The sequence below is a fragment of the Notothenia coriiceps genome, unplaced genomic scaffold (assembly GCF_000735185.1).
Source record: "Notothenia coriiceps isolate Sejong01 unplaced genomic scaffold, NC01 NC01_scaffold00037246, whole genome shotgun sequence".
Classification (NCBI taxonomy): domain Eukaryota; kingdom Metazoa; phylum Chordata; class Actinopteri; order Perciformes; family Nototheniidae; genus Notothenia; species Notothenia coriiceps.
Genome location: NW_011369947.1, coordinates 10,976,950 through 10,984,146, shown reverse-complemented (window position 1 = coordinate 10,984,146; position 7,197 = coordinate 10,976,950). Strand labels below are relative to the sequence as shown.

The following is a 7,197-nucleotide window of genomic DNA, read 5'->3' as shown; positions in this document are numbered from 1 at the left end:
TGGCCTGCATACTGAATTCGAACTTCGGCCTGCACGTCTCCGTCCGACCCGCCCGCGCTCCCCGTAGCCACCACCTCCTGCTTCCTACTTTTGCGCCGAGCCCCCCCGCGAGAGGCGCTACGCTCTGTTCCCAATGCCGTTCGGCGCACTCGTGACGTACTCACACCATTCTCAAGTGAATATAGGCGAAATGGTTGAACGCGGACTGCAGCCCGCCCCGCTGCTGTTCATGCCGGCCTATCACGTTTGTCCCAACAAACTCCCCACTACTTCCATCACTACACCTAACCACCCTCATAGCATAAGCCCCAGAATGGTCTCAACCATTATTGCGCATCGGTAACGTGCACTCTGTTGTTACGCAGGAATCAGTTTGTGTGTTGTGGGACACGACCGGTAGATTTTTCGCAATCCGTGTTTCTCAACATGCTTACTCTTTAAAATAATCTGTTCATCACGGTCGGGCGCTACAGGATAAGGGCTAAGCGCTTTCTTGGTAATATGGCTGTAGCCACCTACCCCAGCCACACAACTGGCGCGCCACATAGCGACAGGGAATACCAGTTCTCAAAGAATACTGTTTCATTATAAACCCATTTCAACAGTTGCTACTGGACATCTTACGGGTGGGGAAACATTGTTTTTATGGCACGCTTCAACCAACACTAGAAGTTCATCATGGGAACAATCTTAGCAATGAAACTGGCCTATCAGCATGACCACTAGGGCTGCCCTGAAAGTATTATGAAGTTTTGAACAAGAGTTCTCAGCGGTGAGATTTTTTGGGCAGCGGGTGTACATAGGTACATACCTTCTGGCCTCCCTCACAAGTTCCCCATGAAGCCTCCCCTCTGATCATCCAGCAGAAATGCGTCAACGGTGTCGGGGGTGGCGGGGGGTGCTAGTGGAGTGCACGCGTCTGCAACAAGCTAGTTTTGTTTTACAAATTGCGGCGCAAACTTGGTTGGGCGGTACCCCTGGAAAAGGAATCTCTGGGTGAGAGAAAATCCTCTGCGTGAGAAATACCAGAGTGGTGGCGTATGAGCGTGTGAATGGAGGTGAAAATGCGTGTGTCTCACACCCAAATCCCTGCGTGAAAGACTTGGAGCTCTGTGGGAGTAAATCAAAACGTCGATTTGCCGCATATTAACTCCAAAGAGAAGCGCTGCTTGCCGCTTGTCTCACTGCCCAAGTTTTAAGCTGCGTTGGGTAAAAGAAGAAGCCAGAAGAGAACCCATATGAGATACCTCCTCATTGTTAGAGTGTTGTTGCCTAACCACACAAGAGCGCTGCAGCCTCATGCCCGAATGTCCTCAACCTGCTCTGCTGTTGCTCCAGCGAGGAGGATTTTTTGTGCCTTTGACTACAGCCCGTTACCACAGCTGATGCGCACCATGCTGTGGAAACAGAGGTAAATGTCTTTATTTCAATTCTGCCCCTACGATCTGCACCAGTTTCCAAGAATAAAAAAATCGCACGCTCCGCTGTAATGCCAACTCCCAACGCCATCTAGTTGCACCAGTAGAAAGACTTTTCAGTCTTGGAAATCTTGTGCTCACCCCCAAAACGCAACGTCTCAGTGACTTTCAACGCTTCTCCTGATGCCGCCTCAACCGCCATTTCAGTCAAGGCGGTAGTGGAATAGGCCAGCCCCCCACAATAAGTAGGGCTATAGGCCAAGCCGCCTTAACCTGCCATCAGGCCCTGGGGCTGATAGTTTTTGTAGGCCCCTTATTTAAACAACAAATCAAGTCATTTATATAGCATAGCTCGGCAGGCTCTGTGATATCGGCACTTCTCCACTCTGCTCTACGAGCGCCTGGTCCTCTCCTCCATATGAGTGACGTATCGGGCCTCCCTCATGTATTGTCCGCGGTTGCCGTTGGCTCCGCTCTCCTCCACGTAGCAAGTCCTCGTCGTCCTCCTCAATCTCCTCCAACAGATTAATGTCCCTCCTGTCTGTTTTTCCTTTCCCGCTACTCCATCGCTATCAGAACCAGACCGGCTACTTGTCTCCGGAGGCCCCGCGGGCGGCACCGCTACCGCTCGCGTACAGAACTCACTCTGTCCTTCCTCTTCATCCTGGCCTACAGGTTTAAAATAACCTTGTAAGGCTTCGGCATTTTTTGTAATAGCCTGCCTTGTCCTCGAAACTCCTTTTCCCTCACAAATTCCTTTTCCGAGCGCCACTCTCAAACTTTTTCTTCACTCAATCACTACCGATTTTGAGTAAGTCACATGTGGAACATATTCTCAATTCTGATTGGCTGTGTTAAGTGGTGCCACCTGACTGTTAGCGGGGTCTTCATTTTTGAGAAAAATCTCTGTAATACCATCGATCTGATTGATTAGCTGAGCAAATGATCAAAATAGTTATGGAGGGAAGATATTTTTCCGTTTGGATTACTTGGTCTGGGGGAAGCTCACGAGTGTGTGGTTTGTGTATACGTGTGTGTGTTTGTGTTTATTTGCGTTTGTGTGTATTGTGTTTGTTTTTCGGGGGAAACACACGAGAAACACCGGCTGGTTGTTATGCCTGCTGTGACCGTCAAGTTAGCTCGTTCTCCGCTTTTAATTATGCTTTACAAATTTTCAAGTTTGTATTTATCATCTGAATTTGCCGAAACAAGTTTAATATTCTGAAAGCCAAGACTTTTTTTTTTTTAAATCAGATGAAACAAACTTTAACGGACCCTGCTGTGTATCTATGATTACTATACGCTTACATTAAATAAATTTCAGCGGAGGGGAGGGAAGGCGGCGCTGTGGAAAATTTCTGAAAGCCCAAGACTTTGTTTATTTAAAATCTTTAAAAAAAACACCCGAGAAAAAAAAGAAAAATTTGAATTTCTTTTTTTTCTTTTTTTAATTGGCTCATGATAGGCCCCCGATCTCCGTAGGCCCCTGGGCTTCAGCCCAGGTCAGCCCGTGCATTAAGGCGGCCCTGGCTATAGGTCAAGGCTTTAAGGGCTTTCATACTTAAATGTATTTCACGAGCCTTAATTGGCTGTATTCTACCTCTGTTTTGGCAGTAACAGGTTTCCTGTTTAGTTTTTTTATTTTCAATATTCCAATGTGTGTGTTAAATATAGTGGAGCTTCATTTGAGGCCTCATTGAGGCCTTCATTTGAGGCCTGTATTTAGATTTGACCAGACTTTGTTTGGTAGCCTATGTTCTAGGCGTTGTTTGGCAAATCGCAAGGATCCTATTTTTGGCCTACGTTGCATTTAGAAGCAATCTTAAGCAATGTTTGGCTTACATGTTAATAGTGTTGGACTGAAAATGGCTGAGCCGTAAGCTATTCCTTGAGGCCTAATCCTTTTCGTATTTTTGATAAAGCTTCTTCTATATCCACTCAATACATTCAAACTTCTTGTGCATGGAACTTGAATAAAATAAAAGAAAGTATCACAAAGACAAATATATTGCACACCTTGTCATTTCATAATGTTATAGATTTCATTATAGTGAGCTCTAGCTCTATTGTATTTAATATATATAGGCCTAGACTTATAAATATTTACAGTATCTCTACTATAATTGACCAGACTTTGATCCTTTGTCTGCTTTAAGTAAGTTTATAAGTTGTTAGTAGCCTTAAGAGCCTACACAGTTGTTATTCCATACCACATTGCCCTTCACTGGATGTATAATGAGCTGCACTAAACTACATTTTAGCATTTAAAATACCTAGCAATTCTTTTGCGGTTATTTTGGTGAAAGTAACTCAAAAGTAGTGTAACTCATTACATTTCAGAGACTGTAATATTGTAATGTAACTTATTACTTTCAAAAGACAGTAATAAGTCATATGTAATATATTACATTTTGGAAGTAACTTGCCCAACACTGGTTGTAGAAGATCTTGATAGAGGAGCAACTTGATAGAAATCTTACTTTGACATGAATATTCCAAGAGAAGTTACATAACCCTAACCCTACATCACCCTACAACACTGAGAGCTGTAGGGAGAATGACAGAAGCAGAGATTATTTACAAGTTCTACAAGGATCAAATCCCATACAGGGTTTTTTCGAGAAATATATAGTATGAGGGTGCTCCTCTTATAAAATACATATATTCTCGAGAAAACATGAGGCCCGTAGCCATACAAAATGACGCCGCAGACGTAAACAACAACTCAACGTCGGAGCTCCGTGAAAACAAAGTTGTCTATGCCGTCTGACGGACTATTTGACACGATTTCATATTTTTTGAGTAATTGTACCGTTTTTGATGAACAGGAATATTGTTTACTTGCATAACTTCTGGCCAGGGCCGGTTTTTGGCATAGGGCGGTCGGCTAGGACGCCAGATCAGAGGGGGGGCTGCGCACTGCGCTGGTATTTCTGGGAGGGAAAAAAACATTTTTGACTGTTTGGTTCATCCTAATTTTTTTTTTATGTAACAACATTCATAATTAAGTCAAGGTAACACCCTTTTCATCCCGGTTACAATTTTCATTTGCCCTGTACGATGGGCGCTGTAAGTGATGAAAGTGGGGGATGTTGGCTTATCAGGCACCCGCCGCTCACAGCCAAAGTGCGAGCGAGCCTCCGAGCGAGCAAGAGAGAGAGAGAGAGGGCGTGCATCGGTAGCGCGGATCGTTGTTGGATTGAGGCTGATAACTACAGCTCAGTGAGGTAAAGGACTCGGAGTGTTTAGATAGTTCACTTTAGTTATCTCAGTGGGTCTCAAACGGTTTGGTCACAATTTATGTAAACAAATATTTCCAAGGCACACTTTTATAATTATTAGGATAAATAAAAACAGGTTTGAAATCATTCTAATGTATACTATAGGACAGTAAACCAAAAATATTGTTTAAAACTGGAGATATTAAAAAATATGCATGAATAAATAAATGTTAACTATGTAAATTTGTTATTGGCTATGGTAGGTTATTGGTTATGTTCACATACTTATTTGATTATTAAAATGTAAACCGATCTTTTTCATATGGGTGTTTAAAGTTGTACCCCCTAGATCTAGTCTCCAGTAATTCTGCTCAAAGTGCACCAGATTGAAGCATTTTAGTTTAAAATGTTAAAACAAATCTTCCCGGGGAGGCATACCCCCGNTTTATTCTTATCCTTGAAATAAAGGTATTATAAGTATTATCTGCATTTGGGTCCTGCTTGCTTCACTCTACCGTAACAAGGAGAGTGAACAGGCATGTTAGCGGCAGACAGGGAGAGACAAATAATGACACATGGCGCTCTCCAAGAAGAGGAAAGTGGACAGTGAGAACAGAGCTTTTAACCCTGAGTGGACTCATTCATGTTCATCCTGCCCACTGGGAGCACAGAACCAGTGTGTCTCATTCAGAGACCGTGGCGCTCATTAAAAGTGCCAAAACGCCACTATGAGACAAAACACAAAGTGTTTGACCAAACATTCCCTCTCAAGTCAGAACTGAGGTCACAAAAACTAAATATCGTTCCAGGACAGGCTAACCGAGGCTAACCAATGAGCACCTGCATGTGTGTATGAGAATGGCCCTGACACCATTTCAGCCCAGATCTAAACTCCTGGCAGGACAAGCTCCAGCTCAATTCTCGCACTGAACAGAACAAAGTGAGTGAGGGACTGCAATATAAGAGGGAAAGAAAGAGAAACTTTAAAACTGTTCAATTGTTATGATGTGTAAAGACTGATATTGTTCTATAATCGGCTGAAATCTAAAATTAAGCACTTTTAAGATGCACATATTTTCAAAAGCAATTTTATTTTTAAATGCAGCCCAAGAGGAACATTACACATATCCACAGTATTTACTGTATATCTGTATAGTTCAATGTTAATTGACAATAAATATTGTTGTTTATGAATTGTACTTTCTTTATTTGATTGGCAGTCAGTTGTTGATTACTTGCAGACGTTGATAAAGCTACAGGCTACTTCAATATATATCACACTAATTCATAAAGCAAGTTAGACATTTTGATGTTCCGGACCTTTACATGGGGAGATTTTCTCTAACTGGACCTCGTTGAATTTTAGTTGATTACCCCTATAATAGGGCATCACATCAGGTTAGCTGGTGCCTCTGGTGGACAAAATGAGACATGACATGTGGAGCACTTCATCAGGTGGAACTGTATTCAATTCTCTCACTCTCAGCTGGGCACAAACAGTGAAACAAAGTGTTCTCTCATGACAGACATTCTGCCAGCTAAAACACTTGATATTTACTTTTACATTCTCATGAGTAACACACTCCTTATACTGCAAATACACTTCATATTTAACAACACAGGGTCACATACTGTAAAAAAGATTGCATTTGACACCGTCCTACAGTAGTGATAAATGTTACACTGAAGGAAAAATGTGTTGGAATGTAGGGTTTATTTGTCATTCACACACACACACACACACACACACACACACACACACACACACACACACACACACACACACACACACACACACAAGTTGGTGTTATATAAATAAAAGTAGTCATACATGGTGTCATTGGCGTTTTAGTGTCCCAAAACACTTTAAACTTGTCAATTTTAGTATAGGAAATACATATTTGTATGAATATATAACAAAAATATTGGTAGATTTGGTGTGCTGTTAGCCTAAAAATACCCAAAACATAAAAAACAAAGAATTACATCCACATTCAGTCACACAGTGGCAGAATAAAGGGGCAACATTTAGCTTTTAGTGTCTTGCGATATTTAAACTAATGTACACACATACAGCGCTCTCTCACTGTCTCTCGGTCATACACACACTGGATGTCATCTGAAGGTGTGTCTCCTTATTTGAGTGCCTGCCAGATGATGATGATGAAGATGATGAGCACCAGCGACAGCACCATGGTCAGAATGCACATCCTCTTACGGGACTTCCTCTGCACACAACAAGGGGCCATGTTAGTGTCATCAGATTCAGAACAAGTGACAGCGTATGGAGACAGGACATCATAGTAAATGTATTCATTCTAGTAAACAGCATGAATCAATAACTCTAGATGATTCTCCTGATCTTACTGTCAACTTATCACATGATCCAAACCAAAACTGTGTTACTCATTCTCTTAATACTTCCTGTGTCAGTGCTGTAAGCTCACTGCATATGGAACTAGACCTCTAAAGAATAGATAATAAAACAAAGAAACCTGAGAACTAAGGCAAACATTGTGAAAGGAAATGGCATTCCATCAAGCTGAAAGAACCTTGTT

At 42.2% G+C, this 7,197-nt stretch overlaps 1 long non-coding RNA gene across 1 annotated transcript in view; it reads right to left on the bottom strand.

Annotated features, from left to right (window-relative positions):
- Positions 1–6,584: 6,584 nt before the first annotated feature.
- Positions 6,585–7,197, bottom strand: part of LOC104965769 (uncharacterized) — a 1,594-nt gene continuing 981 nt past the window's right edge. Inside the window, exon 4 of the long non-coding RNA XR_800574.1 lies at positions 6,585–6,867. This is a non-coding gene — a long non-coding RNA (uncharacterized lncRNA). The remainder of the gene's footprint in view (positions 6,868–7,197) is intronic.